We start from the raw sequence: 20,915 nt of genomic DNA, 5'->3' as shown, positions 1-20,915 counted from the left end.
CATTACAAGTTGTAAACTCATTTACACAAAAAAGATTACATTGTGATAAATATATTTTTCTTCTGCCCGTTAGGGCAAAAGACGAGGTTAAAATTGTTGCTGTCACTTTAATATGCTGTAATACTGTTAGTGACGTCTAATGTGGTCATAACACCATCTGGTGATGTTTAATTGTATTACAAGTTGTTTTTCTGTTAAGCTGTCAGTTGCATTGTGGGAAAAAACAATGCATTTTGGGTAAGAAGATCCTGGTAAAGCAGTCATTTTGTAAGAAGCAGTCTAGCAGAACAGTTGTGTAAAACTTTCTCCTGTATTATGTTACTAAAACCCCATTATCCTTGCTAAAGTATATTTGTTCTACTACATCCATCCACAGTTATTTCGATTCATATACATCAAGTTGTTGACCAATAAACAAGTTTGATTGCAGAAAACAGTCTGATTATTTTGGATAACAGAGAAGCTTTAAATAAAATTCTATTTCTGTGAAGTCTAGCTTGCAAATTTTGTCCTCAATTTTAACTTTTTTTTAATAGACTGTAAACATATTCCCACAAGAGCAAACCATTTCCACGTTAATTCATTTTGTCAAATACCCCATAGTGACTTCTGCATTAAACAAATCTTCTTTCATTCCAAGTTAAATCTCCTATTCATTTCCTCTTGGGATATACTAATCATTCGTAAGACTTATTTAATAGAACTTTTGTTTCTTCCAGTTTCATCCTCACTTTATTATGTTATTTATTAAAAACGTTATGTTTCCCCCATACACTCTTTCAATGGTTCAAAGAAAATGACTGATCTACAAACCAATTTTAGCTTTGCTAAAAAAAAAACCTTGACCAATTTTGACTTTCTGTGTTCCTGTACTGATTTTTACAACTATTTTGTCATATTAGACTTGACTCACATTTTTTATCGGTCTTTAGGATATGTTTAAATACACATTGGTAAATTACATTTCATTGTGGAAATGGTGAAATCTATTTTTATAGCAGTGCTAGCCAACTTACACTGCAAATTTTCTCGGCAATTGTATGCATAAGATTTTTTAAAATCTCATAAACAGAGCTACGGTAATTCACAGCAGACATTCCATCCAGATCCGCTGCATATGCAGAATTGTAGTATACACTGTTTCTAAGGGCCTTACAATTGCCAGCAGACATATTTTTAGGATCCTTTTTTATTTAAGCCTTGAATGTCATTTAGAACTATAGAAAAAAAATATATTTGCATATGTTTCACCAGTATACATTTTTGTCCATCGGAAGAACCGAATAAATCAATCAATGCATATTATGCATATTATTTGTATGACAGGTTTGTTTTGCTCAAGCTTTAATTGTACCAATTAATTAACCACTTACTAATGTTGGGTGTACTGGCACAACCAATATCGGCTTCTTAACTTTGATATATACTGGTGTGTGTTATTTACAAAAACTCAAAAAGCTAGAATTGTGTTTTTTCAGCCACCACAACATCGCAAATGAAAATTCAATAAGAGGCAATGAAAAACACTATATCTACCCCAAAATGATATTGTCACGCTGCTGCAATGCAGGTAGGTGCAGGCTCCACTAGATGGTCATAGAGTGGAAGCAGGACTGCACCTAAACAGAGTGAGCCTGCAGGGCAGCAGTGAGGCTACCACAGGTGGCAACAGAATAGTCAAACAAGCTGGGTCAAATCCTAGACTGTAGCGCAGTACCAAAGGAACAAGCAAGCTCAGGGTTAGGGACAAGCCAAAGGATCAGTAACCGTCAGGAGCGGATAAGCCAAAAGACAGAAGCAGGTCAGAATACAAGCTGAGTCAAAACCAGGGAGTCAGCACACTAAAGGTAAGCACTGAGTCAAGGCAGGAATAGGGGAAAACAGAGACATGGGATCAGACAGCAAACGCAGCAGGACAAATCAGAGCAATCAGAGTCAGCTACAGCAGCCCTAGGCAAAAACTTTAACTGACATCGCTGCAGGAAGCAGTGGAAATAAATAGCCAACCTGAACACAGACAGAGGCTGAGAAAGGTTAACTCTTGACTTGACCAGACCGGGAAAAAGAGAAAACAGGACTCAAAACCCGGTCTGGATCATGACAGTACCCTCCTCTCAAGGGGGGCCACCGGACCCCCAGGTTTCCCAGGATACCGCGCATGAAACACCCGAACCAATCGTTTGGCATGAACCGATCGCGCTGGGACCCAGGATCGATCCTCAGGACCGTACCCCTCCAATGGACCAAATACTGCAGCGGACTGCGGACCATGCGTGTATCCACAATCTGTTCCACCTCATACTCCATCTGCCCATCCACAGAAACCGAAGGTGGAGGGGATGGAGACACATCAGAGGAAGGTACAAATGGCTTCAGGAGAGACTTATGGAACACATTGGGGATACGAAGCGACAGAGGTAGACGTAAGTGAAAACCAACTGCATTGACAACCTCAATTACCTCATAAGGACCGAAAACCTGGGACCTAGCTTAGCGGAAGGAACTTTCAGCTGAATGTTCTTGGTAGAAAACCTTACATATTAATAATTTTATTTCTGTAGTGCCAACATATCATAGAATCATAGAATCATAGAATCGTAGAGTTGAAAGGGACCTCCTGGGCCATCTGGTCCAACCCCCTGCTCAAAGCAGGATTCGCTAAATCATCCCAGTCAGATGTCTGTCCAGCCTCTGTTTGAAGACTTCCATTGAAGGAGAACTCACCACTTCTCGTGGCAGCCTGTTCCACTCATTGATCACTCTAACTGTCAAAAAGTTTTTTCTAATATCTAATCTGTGTCTCCTCCCATTCAGTTTCATCTCATTGCTTCTAGTCTTTCCTTGTGCAAATGAGAATAAAGTTGATCCTTCTACAATGTGACAGCCCTTTAGATATTTGTAGACAGCTATTAAGTCTCCTCTCAGTCTTCTCTTTTGCAAACTAAACATTCCCAAATCCTGCAACCTTTCCTCATAAGACAGGGTTTGCAGACCGGTCACCATTCTGGTCGCTCTTTTCTGAACTTGCTCCAGTTTGTTGATGTCTTTTTTAAAATGTGGTGCCCAAAACTGGACACAATATTCCAGATGAGGTCTGACCAAAGAGGAGTAGAGGGAAATAATGACTTCACGTGATCTAGACTGTATGCTTCTGTTAATACATCCTAGAATTGCATTTGCCTTTTTTGCTGCTGCATCACACTGTTGACTCATATTCAGTCTGTGATCTATTAGTATACCCAAGTCTTTTTCACATGTGCTGTCACTTAGCCCTATTCCTCCCATTCTATATATGCTTTTTCCATTTTTATTGCCCAGATGTAGTACTTTGCATTTCTCCCTGTTAAAAACCATTCTGTTAGTTGCTGCCCACTTCTCCAGTTTATTTAAATCTTTTTGAATCCTCTCTCTCTCTTCTCTAGTATTAGCTATCCCTCCTAGCTTTGTGTCATCAGCAAATTTAATCAGTTTACCCTCAATTCCTTCATCTAAATCGTTGATAAAGATGTTGAACAATACAGGGCCCAGGACAGAGCCCTGTGGTACCCCACTTGAGACATTCTTCCAACTGGATGTGCAGCCATTTACTACCACTCTTTGGGTCCGATCACTAAGCCAGTTATGAATCCACCTAACAGTTGCCTTGTCCATTCCATACTTAATCATTTTTTCAATAAGGATTGTATGAGAGACTTTGTCAAATGCTTTGCTGAAGTCAAGATATACTATATCTACAGCATTTCCTTGATCCACCCAATCAGTGATACCGTCATAGAAGGAAATTAAGTTAGTCTGACATGACTTATTAGTTACAAACCCATGCTGACTCTGTTTAATCACTTCATTCTTATCCAGGTATTGACATACATGTTGTTTAATAATTTGTTCAAAGATCTTTCCTGGTATAGAAGTCAGACTCACCGGCCTATAGTTGCCTGGGTCCACCTTCTTCCCCTTTTTGAAGATAGGAACAACATTTGCTCTTCTCCAGTCTTCTGGCACTTCTCCTGTTCTCCAAGAATTTTCAAAGATTATAGAGAGGGGTTCAAAAATTTCTTCTGCTATCTCCTTCAGTACTCTGGGGTGTAATTCATCTGGACCTGGAGACTTGAATTCATTTAGGCTAGCTAAGTGTTTCCTCACTATCTTTCTGTTTATAGATATCCTGGATTCTTCTATTCCCTTAATAGGACAGTGAATAACAGTTGATGTTACATTTCGTTTCTGAGAGAAAACAGATGCAAAATAGGAATTTAAAAGTTCAGCCTTCTCAACATCCTGTCTTACCATTTCATCATTTTCATCCTGTAAAAATCCTATAGCATCTTTGACTTTTCTTTTACTTTTGACATATCCCCAAAATCCTTTATTATTGCTTTTGACATCTCTTGCAAGCCTCAATTCATTTTCAGCTTTAGCTAATCTGATTTGTGCCCTGCAGGTTCTGCAGACAGCATTATATTCTTCTTTAGATATGCCTCCCTCTTTCCATTTTATAAACATTTTTTTCTTCCTTTTTAGCATGTGCTTAAGTTCTGTGTTCATCCATCCTGGTTTCCTTAAGTGCTTCCTATTCTTCCCTCTTTTCGGAATTGTTAACAACTGTGCTTTGAGAATTTCATTTTTCAAGATTTCCCATCCTTCCTGGACATTTTTGTCTTTAAGGATATCCAGCCATTGGATCCCTCCAATTCTCTTTCTGAATCCCTTAAAATCTGCCTTTCTGAAATCTAACCTTGACGTCTGAGTCTTCACAGGTCTTCCGCCTCTAGTTATCCAAAATTCTAAAATAGCATGGTCGCTACCTCCTAGGGTCCCAGCCACTTTTACCTCCTCAACCATTTCCTCCCTGTTTATAAGGATTAGATCCAAGGTAGCAGTTCCCCTTGTTTTCTCCCTTACCTTTTGGAAGATAAAGTTGTCAGCAAGAGAGGATAAGAATTTCCTTGACCTGTTAGTTTTGCCTGAGAGAGATTCCCAACAAATGTCTGGATAGTTGAAATCTCCCATGACAACTATGTCATATTTTTTGGAGAACTTGGCCATTTGATGCATAAAGAGTTCATCCATAGCTTCAGCTTGCACAGGCGGCCTGTAGTAAATGCCTACAATGGTGTCCTTTCCATTGTTCTGTCCTTGTATTCTTACCCAAACAGTTTCCACAGAACTCCCAGTCTCTGAAGCTTCAATCTCTGTGCAGATATACGCGTTTCTAACATACAATGCGACACCCCCTCCTCGTTTATCAAGTCTGTTTCTTGCAAATAAGTTGTATCCTTCTAGTCTTGTATTCCAATCATGTGTATTGTCCCACCAAGTTTCAGTGATTCCAATGACATCATATTTCTTTTCCTGTGTTAGTAGTTCCAATTCTCCTTGTTTGTTGCCCATGCTTTGTGCATTAGTATAGAAACATTTTAGTTTGTGATTGGTTTCTCTTTCTCCAATATTTTTATTAATTAGATTCTTTCGTCTTTGTTCTTCCTTTCCACTTCTAATAGCAGAGTTCTCAATAGCATTTGTCAGGTGTATGGCTTTTTCTGGTCTTTGGCTTCCCTTCCCATGTTGTTCTAGTTTAAAGCTCTCCTTACAAGTGTAGCAAGGCGACTTCCAAATACATGCTTACCAGTCTTCGTAAGGTGCACCCCATCTCTAGCAAGTAGTCCATCGTATAAGTGGTTCACTCCGTGATCCATAAATCCAAATCATTGCTGACGGCACCATCGACGTAGCCAGTTGTTCACCTGCAGAATCTTATTCCACCTCCTTGTTCCATGGCCATCCACTGGGAGGATGGAAGAGAAGACCACCTGCGCTCCCAGTTCTTTCACTTTCTTGCCTAAGTCTTCAAAGTCTCTGCAGATGGTTTCCAGGTCGTTTCTTGCAGTGTCATTTGTCCCCACATGTAGTAGCAGGAATGGGTAGTCATCTGTAGGTCTGAAGAGTCCTGATATCCTGTCAGACACATCTTTAACTTTTGCACCTGGAAGACAACACATTTCTCTTGAAGTTATATCCGGTCTGCAGATAGCGGCCTCAGTTCCTCTCAACAGGGAATCCCCCATGACCACCACTCTCCGTTTCTTCTTCACAACATTTTTCTTTCTCCATCCAGGAGGACTCTGAAGGCGTACAAGGTTGCTGCTTGTTGGCAAAGTCTTATCCTGATGTATTTCTTCATCGTTTTCCTGCGTGAGAGCCTGGTACTGGTTTCTGAGCAGTATGGGTGCTGACTGCCTCCTGATCCTCCTGCTTCTCTGGGTCACATGTCTCCATTCCTCTGTTTCTTCAGGTGCACTTCGAATTTCTTCTCTTTCTGTAACATGAAGAGATAATTCTGCTCTGTCCAAGAACTCTTCACCTTCCTTAATGATCTTCAACGTAGCTAACCTCTCTTCGAGATTTTGCAACTTTTCCTCCAACAGGGACACAAGCTTGCATTTGTGGCATGTGAAGTTTGGCTTTTCCACTGGTAAGTCTGTGAACATGTAGCAAGAAATGCAGCTCACCAAATGGCTCCTGGCCTCTTCCATCTTGAGATTTCTTAAAAACGATGAAAGATGAGCCCAAATTCAAGACTCCTCAAGACTCTTCCCCTGGTTTTCCGATTTCCTCTTTTCAGCTGCAACGGCCAAAACCCAGTGATCGTTGAGCTCGCGGAGACTCTTCACTTATCCCAGAAGGCACTGGGAATATGCAAATGATCTCCTCAAGACTCTTCCCCTGGTTTTCCGATTTCCTCTTTTCAGCTGCAACGGCCAAAACCCAGTGATCGTTGAGCTCGCGGAGACTCTTCACTTATCCCAGAAGGCACTGGGAATATGCAAATGATCTCCTCAAGACTCTTCCCCTGGTTTTCCGATTTCCTCTTTTCAGCTGCAACGGCCAAAACCCAGTGATCGTTGAGCTCGCGGAGACTCTTCACTTATCCCAGAAGGCACTGGGAATATGCAAATGATCTCCTCAAGACTCTTCCCCTGGTTTTCCGATTTCCTCTTTTCAGCTGCAACGGCCAAAACCCAGTGATCGTTGAGCTCGCGGAGACTCTTCACTTATCCCAGAAGGCACTGGGAATATGCAAATGATCTCCTCAAGACTCTTCCCCTGGTTTTCCACAGTACTTTACATTTTAGAGAGAACTTGTAGAGACAATAGACATTACAGCATAACAATCAACACATAGATCTATACAGATACCGAGAGGAATGAGGGCTCTGCTTGCAAGCTTAGAATCTATGAGGGAAAGGGGAGACACGAAAGGTGGATGGTAGCAATTGCTTTTGTTGTTCGGACTAGCCAAAGTGTAAGAATCGGGTGTTCATGTAATGCTGCATGAACCAGTTATCAGCCTAAGTATGTAACAATAGAGACACAGTGGGCTATTAAGTGCATAAAGCATTTATCTCCCACCAGGAATATGGGTCCTGTAGATCATTGCTTATCCTCAAACTGTTTATGTTTGCCTTGAGCTTCCCCAATGTTCCTCTGGACCGTGCTCCATAAGTCCCTCAGCCGCTGAATGGCCAAATCAGCCCCTGGACACCCCGAGTTCATCAAGGAAAACTCACCAAAATGGGGGTGAAAGCCATAATTACAAAAGAACGGAGAGATGCCCGTGGACTGAATAATATGATTATTAAAGACAAACTCTGCCACTGGTATCAAAGAACACCAATGATTCTGCTGGGACGTGGCAAGACACCGCAAAATTTGTTCAAGAGACTGATTGGTCCTCTCCGTCTGACCATTGGTTTCGGGATAATAGGCTGAGGACAATGCCAAAGTAATACCTAACCTTTTACAAAAAGCCCTCCAGAGTTTGGACACAAATTGTACCCCCTATCTGAAACCACATTCAAAGGCATACGATGCAATCACACCACGTGCTAAACAAACAACCTAGAAAGTGTTTCAGCATTGGGCAGTCCCGCCAAAGGTACAAAATGCGCCTGTTTACTGAATCTATCCACCACCCAGACCACAGTTTTGCCATTGGAAGGAGGGAGATCAGTGATAAAGCCCATGGACAAATGAGTGCAATCAGATTCAGCTACAGCAGCCCTAGGCAAAAACTATAACTGACATCTCCTGCAATAAATAGCAAACCTGAACCTAGACAGAGGCCGAGAAAGTTAACTCTTGACGTGACCAGACCGGGAAAAAGGGAAGACAGGACTCAAAACCTGGTCTGGATCATGATGGTAAAGTGTCACGCTGCAGCAAGACAGGTAGATGCAGGCTCCACTAGATGACAATAGAGTGGAAGCAGGACTGCACCTTAACAGAGCAGGCCTGCAGTGCAGCAGTAAGGCTAACACAGGTGGCAGCAGAATAGTCAAACAAGCTGGGTCAAATCCTAGACTGTAGCACAGTACCAAAGGAACAAGCAAACTCAGGGTCAGGGACAAGCCAAAGGATCAGTAATGGTCAGGAGCGGATAAGCCAAAAGACAAAAGACAGAAGCAGGTCAGAATACAAACGGAATTAAAACCAGAAAGTAGGCACACTAAAGGGAAACACTGAGTCAAGACGGGAATAAGGGAAAACAGAGACATGGGTTCAGACAGTAAACGCAGCAGGACAAATCAGAGCAATCAGAGTCAGCTACAGCAGCCCTAGGCAAAAACTATAACTGACATTGCCTACAAGAAGCAGCGGTGATAAATTGTCAACCTGAACCCAGACAGAGGCTGAGAAATGTTAACTCTTGACATGTCCAGAACTGGAAAAAGGGAAAACAGGACTCAAAACCCGGTCTGGATCACGACAGGTATTAGTAAAAATGTTGGCTAAAGGTCCACAAGACCGCTCCTGGCACTTTAACCCCTGAAATGCTGCTATCGAACATGATCGCATCATTCCAGAAGCCGGCACAGGGCTGACAGCCCCTCTGCCTTTGGATCAGAGAGCATGCGGTGTGCCGTGGGGTCCCGATCTCTGCCATGGTGACCCAAAGTTGTCATGATGACATCCGGGTAACCAGGCCTAGCAAACTTGCTGATCATACGCAGTGCATGATCAGCAAGTCTCTCTGTCAGTGCAGCGCTGACAGCTTCTATGGCATGCAGATGCTGCTTCATCTGCATGTTATAGAAGTGATCAGCCTGCAAAAAATAATTGTCCCGTAATGGGACTAAGAAAAAAGTTAGAAAAAAGTAAAAAAAAATGTAAATAATTGTAAAAATATTTAAAAAATCAAAAATAATTATAAAAAATCTATATATATTCTAACATTTGAATGAAAAAAATTTAAATAATAAAAGTACATATATTTGGTATTGCCGCGTCCACAACGACCAGACCTATAAAACAATCCCACTAGTTAACCCCTTTAGTGAACACTATAAGAATAGGCAAAAAACAATGCTTTATCATCATACCGCCGAACAAAAAGTGGAATAACACGCGAGCAAAAAGACAGATATAAATAAACATAGTACCGCTGAAAACATCATCTTGTCCCACAAAAAACAAGCCACTATACAGCTCAATCAAAAAATAAAAAAGTTATAACTCAGAATAAAAATATGACAGACTCCTTTAATAATCTTAATTAAACCATACTTACAACCTCGCCTAATTCCACCAAAGCCCTCAGTCTCCTGTAGTAAAAGTAAAATAAAAAAACAATATACCAAACCTGTCTGTAGTTCTGTCCCATGCTGTAATACATGATTATTAAAGGAGTCTGTATCATTTTTTCAATTAAAGGACTTTATTCTGTCTGTGTGTTTATTTACAATACAACTATAGATTAGTAATGGATAGGTGTCTTATAGACGCTAATCCATTGTTAAGCCGTGGGCTTGTTGTCACCTGACAATACAAAGGTGACATCAACCCCACAAATATGAACCCCACTTGCTACGGCATGTGGGAAGAGTCGGGCAAAGTGCCAGAATAGAGTAATAGTCCCATTAGCCGCCACCTGCTGTCTCTTTTATCACTTAAATGTAACTCTCAGCAATCTCCCCTGCTTGCGCTGATCGCCAGCAGAGCAGGGGAGAATGATGAGAGCCATGTTCAGCACCTGGCGCCGTAGAACAACGCTTATTGTAACTCTTCTTCTTCAGCGCTGTCAGACTCGGGGCCGGCTGTTCCGCCCTCAGCCCCTAGGAGGCGACGGACTGTCACGCCGCCCTCGGGCTCGGGGCCTGCTGTCCAGGCCTCGGCCACCAGGAGACGCCGGACTGACATGTCGTCGTCGATCTCGGGGCCTGCTGTTCCGCCCTCAACCACTAGGAGGCGCCGTGGCTCGCGCCCGAGTGAGGGCGGCAACAATGAAAGGGCTTCTGCACAGGCGTCTACTGGACGCAGACTCGGCTCCTCTGTCAGTCATGAAGGGGCTGGTGCATCATCATCAGGTCTGGTCCTGGGGCAGTCCTGATGACATCACCAGCCTGGGAGCCTGTGAGGGATGACCTGATCCCTCAAATACCTTGGGACTGGGCTTGCAAGCCGCCGGATATATTCTTGGTTCCCCTACGTGTTACTTGTGATTGCCTATCGTTAACTCCGACCTCAGCCTGAACTTCTGACTACTCTGTTGCCTGCCGTTTTTGTACCTTGCATTTCTCCCGATTACTGACGCTGACCTTGGCCTGGATTCCTGACCCCCTCTACTGCCTGACGATTTTGTACCTCCGCTACTCTCCCGGTTTTTGACCTCTGCCTGGACTCTCGACTCTGCCTCTGCCTGCCGTTTCTGTACCTCCACTGCTCGCCTGGTTTCCGACTCCATTTTTGGCTCCCTTCCTGCTTTTCTTTTGCGACCGTTCTGCTCTGGCACTCTGCTCCTGTTCAGACAGCGCTTCCTGGGCTCTGCAGATAATCCAGATCCCTGTATAGGGGTAAAGGGTGTCGGTGCTACTCGGGGCGCTGCCTGTCTGCAGCCCAGACTTGCAGACGGACACGTCAGCTGATGCGTGTCACACAGATGACATCCATGTGTATTATGCGTATGCACGTGTGCGGGACGTTTTGTGGCCCGTGCTGACATTAAAAAACAGACATGTCGGTGTGTTTTGCCCACGTACACATGGTCCGTGGAAACACACTGACATGTTCACAGACCCATTCATTTGAATAGACAAATAGCGCTCTGTTCCTCCCGAGTCTCTCCTTATGGCTAAGTAGTACTGTACAGCCACATATGGGGTATTGCCACGTTTAGTAGAAATTGAGGGACAAATTTTGATGCTATTTTTACCCACTTCTTGTGTGAAAATGTAAAATGTTTGGCTAAAACAAAATTTTGGTGGTAAAAATGTAGTTATTTTGTCTTCACTGCCCAATGGTATAAAATTCTGTCACACACCCATGGGGTCAATATGATCATTACACCCCTAGATGAATTCATTGAGAGGTGTAGTTCATAAAATGGGGTCACTTATGGGGGGGTTCTGCAGTTCTGGCACCTCATGAACTCTCCCATTGGGTCATGGCACCTGCAAACCATAACAGTAACATCTGACAATCCTTCCCTTCTGAGCTCTGTCATGCGCCCAAACAGTGGTTTACCCCCAAATATGGAGTATCATCGTACTCAGGGCAAATTGCAAAATAACTTTTGGAGTCCAATGCTGTAGATAAGCTCCCGGTCCAACCTGCAAGATAAGAAAAATAAGTTTTATTATACTCACCAAGGGGGGGGGCGATGTGTTCCAGTCTGATGGGTGTCGCAGGTCCGGCACCTCCCATCTTCTTGCGATGCTGTCTTTCTGCTTGCTTCTTTGCTCCTGGCATCGCACTTCTGCACAGGCGTATTTCTCTGCCCTGTTGAGGCAGAGCAAAGTACTGAAGTGCACAGGCGCTGGGCCTCTCTGACCTTTCCTAGTACCTGTGCACTGCAGTACTTTACTCTGCCCTCAACAGGGCAGAGAAGTATGCATGAGCAGAAGTGCGATGCCAGGAGCAAAGAAGCAAGCAGGAGGGTGGCGTCGCAAGAAGATGGGTGGTGCCGTACCCGGACCTGCGACACCCATTGGACTGGACCACACCCTCCCCCGGGTGAGTATAATAAAACTTATTTTTCTTATCTTGCAGGTTGGACCAGGGGCTTATCTACAGCATTATACAGCATTGTAGAATATTACGTTGGCATATTTATATTAATTAGGCATAGATATGTGCTGATAAACCTGTTGCTGTTCACAAGCAAGTGTTTGTTTTACATCTGAGTGATTTTTGTTACTATTTGCTAAAAATAAAAACTTTAGCATTAGCGTCTTATAGTTTGACAGATGGGCTTAGAGTGGCCTTAAATAGGTGATTACTACAGATGGAACTGCAATATCCAGACATAATACAGGGGGCATGCTCCAAGCAACTGGAGAAGGAGATTGTACCAGGTTCTATGCCCAAAGTTTGGGACATGGTACAAAATGTAACTGAGAATCTTGGCCTTCACCAAGTGGAAAGAAATGTACTTTCAAAAAAAGGTATGACATTTTAGTGTGGGTTGAAATTTATAGGTGGGGTGGCTGTTTCCAGACATTTTCTGGAATGGTGTGATATCAGTGGATGCTAATATGGATATTTGGACAGAAAGATAACTGTGAAGGAAAGGAGAGATGATTTCAGCCGCATAAAATTCTAGAACTCCGGATCAACAACCCAGCCAAAAGCAGCACAACCAAGAGTGTAAGGTGATTTTAGCTTTCATCTGCACCTGTCAGCCAGAGAGAACATGCTGCCCAGCGTCCATATACAATAAAATTGCATATAAATGTTGCTGCCAGCTAAAAACATTTCCATGTCTCATGATCAAGATTTAGAGTCATGTCTCATTAAAGAGCCGTTTTTAAAGGTTTAATAGAATTAGACATAAATAGCTAAATTAATTGTAAAATGTCATAGCTTATATATATACACACACTATATTACTATGCTAATATATCTTATATACAATATATATACATCTATATATTGTATATAAGATATAGTCATATATTAACAGATATATTCATATACAGTGCTCAGTATAAATGTATTCACCCCCTTTGAAAAGTAGGACTTTAATTAATATATCCCTTAAAACAAGAACAATTTCCAAAATTTTGATAGAAAAATATTCAGGATTGAGAGTCCTCAGTAGTTGATACCTTTTAATGGCTAACTGAAAAGATGGTAACACATTGCAAGCTTTCGAGACTACTCAGGTCTCTTCATCAGGCCTGATGAAGAAACCTGAGTAGTCTCGAAAGCTTGCAATGTGTTACCATCTTTTCAGTTAGCCATTAAAAGGTATCAACTACTGAGGGCTAGTGTTGAGCATTCCGATACCGCAAGTATCGGGTATCGGCCGATACTTGCTGTATCGGAATTCCGATACCGACTTCCGATATTTTTTCAATATCGGAATTCGGCATCGGAATCGGAAGTTCAGTTGATTGACGGCCTGACGTCATCATGATGCGCGGTGTGTGCGCATCATGATGCGCCGTCATTTCGGGCCTTCCGGGGGTCTCTGCCGGCCTGCCGGGGGGCTGTGCCGGCCTGCCGGGGGGCTGTGTGGACTGCCCGGGGTCTGTACCGGCCTGCCGGGGGGCTGTGCCGGCCTGCCGGTGGTCGGTGCACCCTGTGGGGGTCTGTACCGGCCTGCCGGGGGGCTGTGCCGGCCTGCCGGGGGGCTGTGCTGATGTCCGGGGGTCTGTGCAAGCATCGTCCGATGGGACTACAAGTCCCATCGGGCGATGCCTGCTACCATGACAGTGATTGACACATTAGCCAATGATGGGACAGTAGTAGTCCCATCATCCGGCTAATGTGTTAAATGTTAAAAAAAAAAAAAAAAAAATACTACATACATACTACATGCATGCTACATACATGCTACATGCATGCTACATACATACTACATATATACTACATACATACTACATACATGCTACATACATACTGCATGCTACATACATACTACATACATACTACATGCATGCTACATACATACTACATATATACTACATACATACTACATACATGCTACATACATACTGCATGCTACATACATACTACATACATACTACATGCATGCTACATACATACTACATGCATGCTACATACATACTACATACATACTACATACATACTGCATGCTACATACATACTACATACATACTACATACATACTACATGCATGCTACATACATACTACATACATACTACATGCTACATATATACTACATATATACTACATGCATGCTACATACATACTACATACATACTACATGCTACATATATACTACATATATACTACATACATACTACATACATGCTACATACATACTGCATGCTACATACATACTACATACATACTACATGCATGCTACATACATACTACATATATACTACATACATACTACATATATACTACATACATACTACATACATGCTACATACATACTGCATGCTACATACATACTACATACATACTACATGCATGCTACATACATACTACATGCATGCTACATACATACTACATACATACTACATACATACTGCATGCTACATACATACTACATACATACTACATACATACTGCATGCTACATACATACTACATACATACTACATACATACTACATGCATGCTACATACATACTACATACATACTACATGCTACATACATACTACATATATACTACATACATACTACATACATGCTACATACATACTGCATGCTACATACATACTACATACATACTACATACATACTACATGCATGCTACATACATACTACATGCATGCTACATACATACTACATGCATGCTACATGCATGCTACATACATACTACATGCTACATACATACCACATATATACTACATACATACAATACATTCATACAATACATACATAGACATACAGTACATATAACATAGAGTAACATACTTACCAATACTTGTCACATTGTTCCCCGAAGCCATTGTCTTTTCCGGGATAAATATTAACATAACAAACCACAAAAATACTCACCCACGATCCGAAGCAGTCCACGAGTGTGTCCCACGACGATCTTGGGTAGAGAACTGCAGCATCAGATGATGCTGCCGTTCTCTACGGGCTGCAGGAATCCAATGACGGAAGGTAGGTATCCTTCCGCACTGTATTCCTCCGCCACTTAAAAAAAAAAAAAGTCCCTAGTCTCACTTTATGCCATTGCTCCCACACAGCAATGGCATAAAGTGAGACTAGGGACTTTTTTTTTTTTTAAGTGGCGGAGGAATACAGTGCGGAAGGATACCTACCTTCCGTCATTGGATTCCTGCAGCCCGTAGAGAACGGCAGCATCATCTGATGCTGCAGTTCTCTACCCAAGATCGTCGTGGGACACACTCGTGGACTGCTTCGGATCGTGGGTGAGTATTTTTGTGGTTTGTTATGTTAATATTTATCCCGGAAAAGACAATGGCTTCGGGGAACAATGTGACAAGTATTGGTAAGTATGTTACTCTATGTTATATGTACTGTATGTCTATGTATGTATTGTATGAATGTATTGTATGTATGTAGTATATATGTGGTATGTATGTAGCATGTAGTATGTATGTAGCATGTAGTATGTATGTAGCATGTAGTATGTATGTAGCATGCATGTAGCATGCATGTAGTATGTATGTAGCATGCATGTAGTATGTATGTAGCATGCATGTAGTATGTATGTAGCATGCATGTAGTATGTATGTAGCATGTAGTATGTATGTAGCATGCATGTAGTATGTATGTAGCATGCATGTAGTATATATGTGGTATGTATGTAGCATGCATGTAGCATGTATGTAGTATGTATGTAGTATGTATGTAGTATATATGTAGTATGTATGTAGCATGTATGTAGTATGTATGTAGCATGCATGTAGCATGCAGTATGTATGTAGCATGCATGTAGTATATATGTAGTATGTATGTAGCATGTAGTATGTATGTAGCATGCATGTAGTATGTATGTAGCATGCATGTAGTATATATGTGGTATGTATGTAGCATGCATGTAGCATGCATGTAGTATGTATGTAGTATGTATGTAGTATATATGTAGTATGTATGTAGCATGTGTGTAGTATGTATGTAGCATGCATGTAGCATGCAGTATGTATGTAGCATGCATGTAGTATATATGTAGTATGTATGTAGCATGTAGTATGTAGCATGCATGTAGTATATATGTAGTATGTAGCATGTAGTATGTATGTAGCATGCATGTAGTATATATGTGTTATGTATGTAGCATGTAGCATGCATGTAGCATGCATGTAGTATATATGTGGTATGTATGTAGCATGTATGTAGTATATATGTAGTATGTATGTTGCATGTAGTATTTATGTAGTATGAATGTAGCATGTATGTAGTATGTAGTATGAATGTAGCATGTATGTAGTATGCATGTTGTATGTATGTAGCATGTAATTTTTTTTTTTTTTTTTTACATTTAACACATTAGCCGGATGATGGGACTACTACTGTCCCATCATTGGCTAATGTGTCAATCACTGTCATGGTAGCAGGCATCGCCCGATGGGACTTGTAGTCCCATCGGACGATGCCTGCACAGACCCCCGGAGCCTGCACAGACCACCGGCAGGCCGGCACAGCCCCCCGGCAGGCCGGCACAGCCCCCCGGCAGGCCGGCACAGCCCCCCGGAGCCTGCACAGCCCCCCGGCAGGCCGGCACAGCCCCCCGGAGCCTGCACAGCCCCCCGGCAGGCCGGCACAGCCCCCCGGAGCCTGCACAGACCACCGGCAGGCCGGCACAGACCACCGGAGCCTGCACAGACCCCCTGGCAGGCCGGCACAGCCCCCCGAAAGGCCCGTACAGACCCCAGAGAGGCTGTACAAGGGCAGGAAAGGGTTTTTCTTATTCCGATACCGGAAGTCCCATAGACTTGAATGGGACTTCCGGTATCGGAATCGGCGATACCGATACTTTTTTTAAAGATCGGCCGATACCATCCGATACGATACTTTGAAGTATCGGACGGTATCGCTCAACTCTACTGAGGACTCTCAATCCTGAATATTTTTCTATCTACTGGCTAACACGGTACAAAGATATACATCTTTCCTGTATCAAAATTTTGATAAGACTGCGTTTCATAGAACATTTCAACCCATAACATGAAAGTAAGACTAATAATATACTGTAACTCTTTCATAACAAAATCTTCAGTTTTCCTCAAATTAGTTGATGCAAAAATGAATACACCCCACATCAACAACTACTACTTCTAGTATTTTGCATGACCGTCATGATTTTCAAGGACAGCATCAAGTCTTCTAGGCATGGAATGAACAAGTTGGTGATATATTGCAACATACCATATATCTTTTTCTATTCTTCAAGAACAAGCTCTTTTAAAGCCTGGATGCTGGATGGAGAGTGAAGCTAAACTTGTCCCTACAGAATTCCCAATCTGTTTGATTGGGTTCAGATCAGGAGACATACTCGGCCATGAAATCACTTTCATTCTGGTGTTCTTCAGAAATGCAACAGATGTGTGTTTGGATCACTGTCATGGAAAAATGTGTCTGCCAATGGCACAGAGTAATGGTGGCATCTTTGCTTTCAGTATAGAGCAGTACATCTGTGAATTCATGATACTATCAATGAAATGTAGCTCCCTGACACCAACAGCACTCATGCAGTCCTATATAAGAACAATGCCACCACCATGTTTCACTGTAGGCACCATGCATTATTCTTTGTACTCCTCATCTTTGTGACATCATACAGTTTTGAAGACATCAGTTCAAAAAACATGTATCTTGTCACATCACTCCAGAGTATAGAATACCAGTAGACCTCATGTTTTTCAGCATGGGTCTTAGTAAATTGTATAAATTATATAAATTTATTTGCATTTTGCAGTTAGAAATAAGTATTTGATCCCTACAAACCATTAAGACTTCTGGCTCCTACAGACCACTTAGACACTCCTAATCACCTGCATTATAGACAGCTGTCTTACATAGTCACCTTTATAAAAGACTCCCATCCACAGACTCAATTAATCAGTCAGACTCAAACCTCTACAACATGGGCAAGACAAAAGAGCTTTATAATTATGTCAGGGACAAGATCATAGACCTGCACAAAGCTAGAATGGGCTACAAAACCATACGTAAGACGCTGGGTGAGAAGGAGACAACTGCAACTGTTTTTGCAATAGTTAGAAAATGGAAGAATTCCAAAATGACTGTCAACCGACATTGATCTGGGGCACCATGCAAAATCTCAACTCATGGGGTATCCTTGTTTATGAGAAAGGTCAGAGATTGGCATAAAACTACACAGGAGAACATGTTAATGATCTCAAGACAGTTGGGACCACAGGCACCAAGAAAACCATTGGCAACACATTACGCCGTAAAAGTTTAAAATCCTGCAGTGCCCACAAGGTCCACCTACTCAAGAAGGCACATGTGCAAGCCCGTTTTAAGTTTGCCAATAAATGCCTGGATGATTCTGTGAGTGATTGGGAGATGGTGCTGTGGTCAGATGAGACAAAAATTTAGGTCTTTGGCATTAACTCAACTCCTCGTGTTTGGAGGAAGAGAAATGCTGCCTATGAACCAAAAAACACCATTCCCACTGTCAAGCATAGAGGTGAAAAATTATGTTTTGGATGTGTTTCTCTGCTAAGGGCACAGGACTGCTTCACCACATCAATGGGAGTATGGATGGAGCCATGTACCATAAAATCACTAGTGACAACCTCCTTCCCTCCGCCAGGACATTAAAAATGGGTCATGGCTGGGTCTTCCAGGAAGACAATGACCCAAAACATACAGCCAAGGCAACAAAGGAATGGCTCAAAAATAAGCACATTAAGGTCATTGAGTGACTTAGCCAGTCTCCCGACCTTAATCCCATAGAAAACTTATGGAAAGAGTTGAAGCTCCGAGTTGCAAAGCGACAGACTCAAATTCTTAATGATTTAGAGATGATCTGCAAGGAGGAGTGGGTACAAATTCCTCCTGACATGTGCGAAAATCTCATCATCAACTACAAAAAACATCTGACTGCTTGGCTGGCAAACAAAGGTTTTCCCCCCAAGAGCGAAATCTTGTTTGCCAGAGGGATCAAATACTTATTTCTCTCTGCAAAATGCAAATACATTTATATAATTTATACAATGTGATTTTCTGGATTTTATTTTTTATGTTCCATCACCCAATGTTTAAATTATCCTACCCTAAAAATTATGGACTGTTTATGTCTTTGTCAGTGGGCAAACTTACAAAATCAACAAGGGATCAAATACTTATTTCCTTCTCTGTAGATGTGACATGATTTCACCACTCACAGTTTCCTAAGGACGCTGTGAGTGACAGAAAAGCCCCCTATAGGATTAGGGCCATGATGGTGTCAGGATTGTGAGTGACAACTCAGCTGCCCAATCTGGGGTAGGGAGTGCTGAGCTGTCAGTATTGTGAATGACAGCTCAGTTGTCCAATCAGACCGGGCATGTAGGGTTTCTTGCAGGTGGCACCCGTTTTGGGTGATTATCCTGCTATTTAGGTGGCTAACAATGATTAAAATATTGCCAGTTGTAGCTTAGCTCAAGTGGTGTGTGTTTGCTTGGTGGTCAGAGTTCTTATATTCTGATCTTTGTTGCCCGACCTTGGATTTTCCTTTGACCATCCATTTCCCTAGCCCCTTTGCATTTATCCACTACCTTCTTGGAATTCTGACCCCGGACTGTCATCTGACTACATCATTGTCTCAACCTTCTCTTTATCACGTACCCTCCTGGCTTATGACTTTGGACTCCTTGACTTCTCCGACTCATTGCTTGTCCATGAGATGTTAGGTCCCCGTTACATTTAGCAATGCCCTAGTGATCCCAACCATGATATGACCCGGTCAGGATTGCTGGTGCATCGCTAAATGGGCGCTAGTGAGCTGCCAAACAGGCAGATCTCACTAGCGACGCAGCGATGCTCGGCGGTCGTTACTTACCTGTCAGACGCGACCGTCTTCCACCCGCGTCCAAGGAGTTGCTCCTCGGCGTTAGCAGGAAGCCGACGATGATAAATGGACCAGGCCGATTTCACGCGATCAGCGATATTCAGTGGGGAGCCGGGTTGGAGGTAAGTGTCACATGTAGCGAGATCGCTACCGATATCGCTGCTGCGTCACAAAATCGGTGACGCTTTAGCGATATCGCTATGTGTAAAGCCCCCTTTACTCTGCATCTCAAGATGCCATAAATATATGAATACTTGCATGCACGTATTCAGTGCGTTGCGAAAGTATTCGGCTCCCTGGAACTTTTCAACCTTTTCTCACATATCATGCTTCAAACAAAAAGATACCAAATGTAAATTTTTGGTGAAGAATCAATAAGTGGAACACAATTGTGAAGTTGAACGAAATTTATTGGTTATTTTAAAATTTTATGGAAAGTCAAAAACTGAAAAGTGGGGTGTGCAATATTATTTGACCCCTTTAACTTAATACTTTGTTGCGCCACCTTTTGCTGCTATTACAGCTGCAAGTTGCTTGGGGTATGTCTCTATCAGTTTTGCACATCGAGAGACTGAAATTCTTGCCCATTCTTCCTTGGCAAACAGTGAGGTTTAATGGAGATCGTTTGTGAACAGCAGTTTTCACCTCTTTTCACAGATTCTCGATTGGATTCAGGTGTGGACTTTGACTTGGCCATTCTAACACCTGGATACGTTTATTTGTGAACCATTCCATTCCGTTGTAGATTTTGCTTTATGTTTGGGATCATTGTCTTATTGGAAGACAAATGTCCATCCCAGTCTCAGGTCTTTTGCAGACTCCAACAGATATTCTTCAAGAATGGTCCTGTATTTGGCTCCATCCATCTTCCCATCAATTTTAACCATCTTCCCTGTCCCTGCTGAAGAAAAGCAGCCCCAAACCATGATGCTTCCACCACCATGTT

Source organism: Dendrobates tinctorius, unplaced genomic scaffold, assembly GCF_039654945.1.
Source record: "Dendrobates tinctorius isolate UK_male_01 unplaced genomic scaffold, ASM3965494v1 ptg000046l, whole genome shotgun sequence".
In the NCBI taxonomy this organism is placed as follows: Eukaryota; Metazoa; Chordata; class Amphibia; order Anura; family Dendrobatidae; genus Dendrobates; species Dendrobates tinctorius.
Note: the sequence above shows the minus strand (reverse complement) of the source record.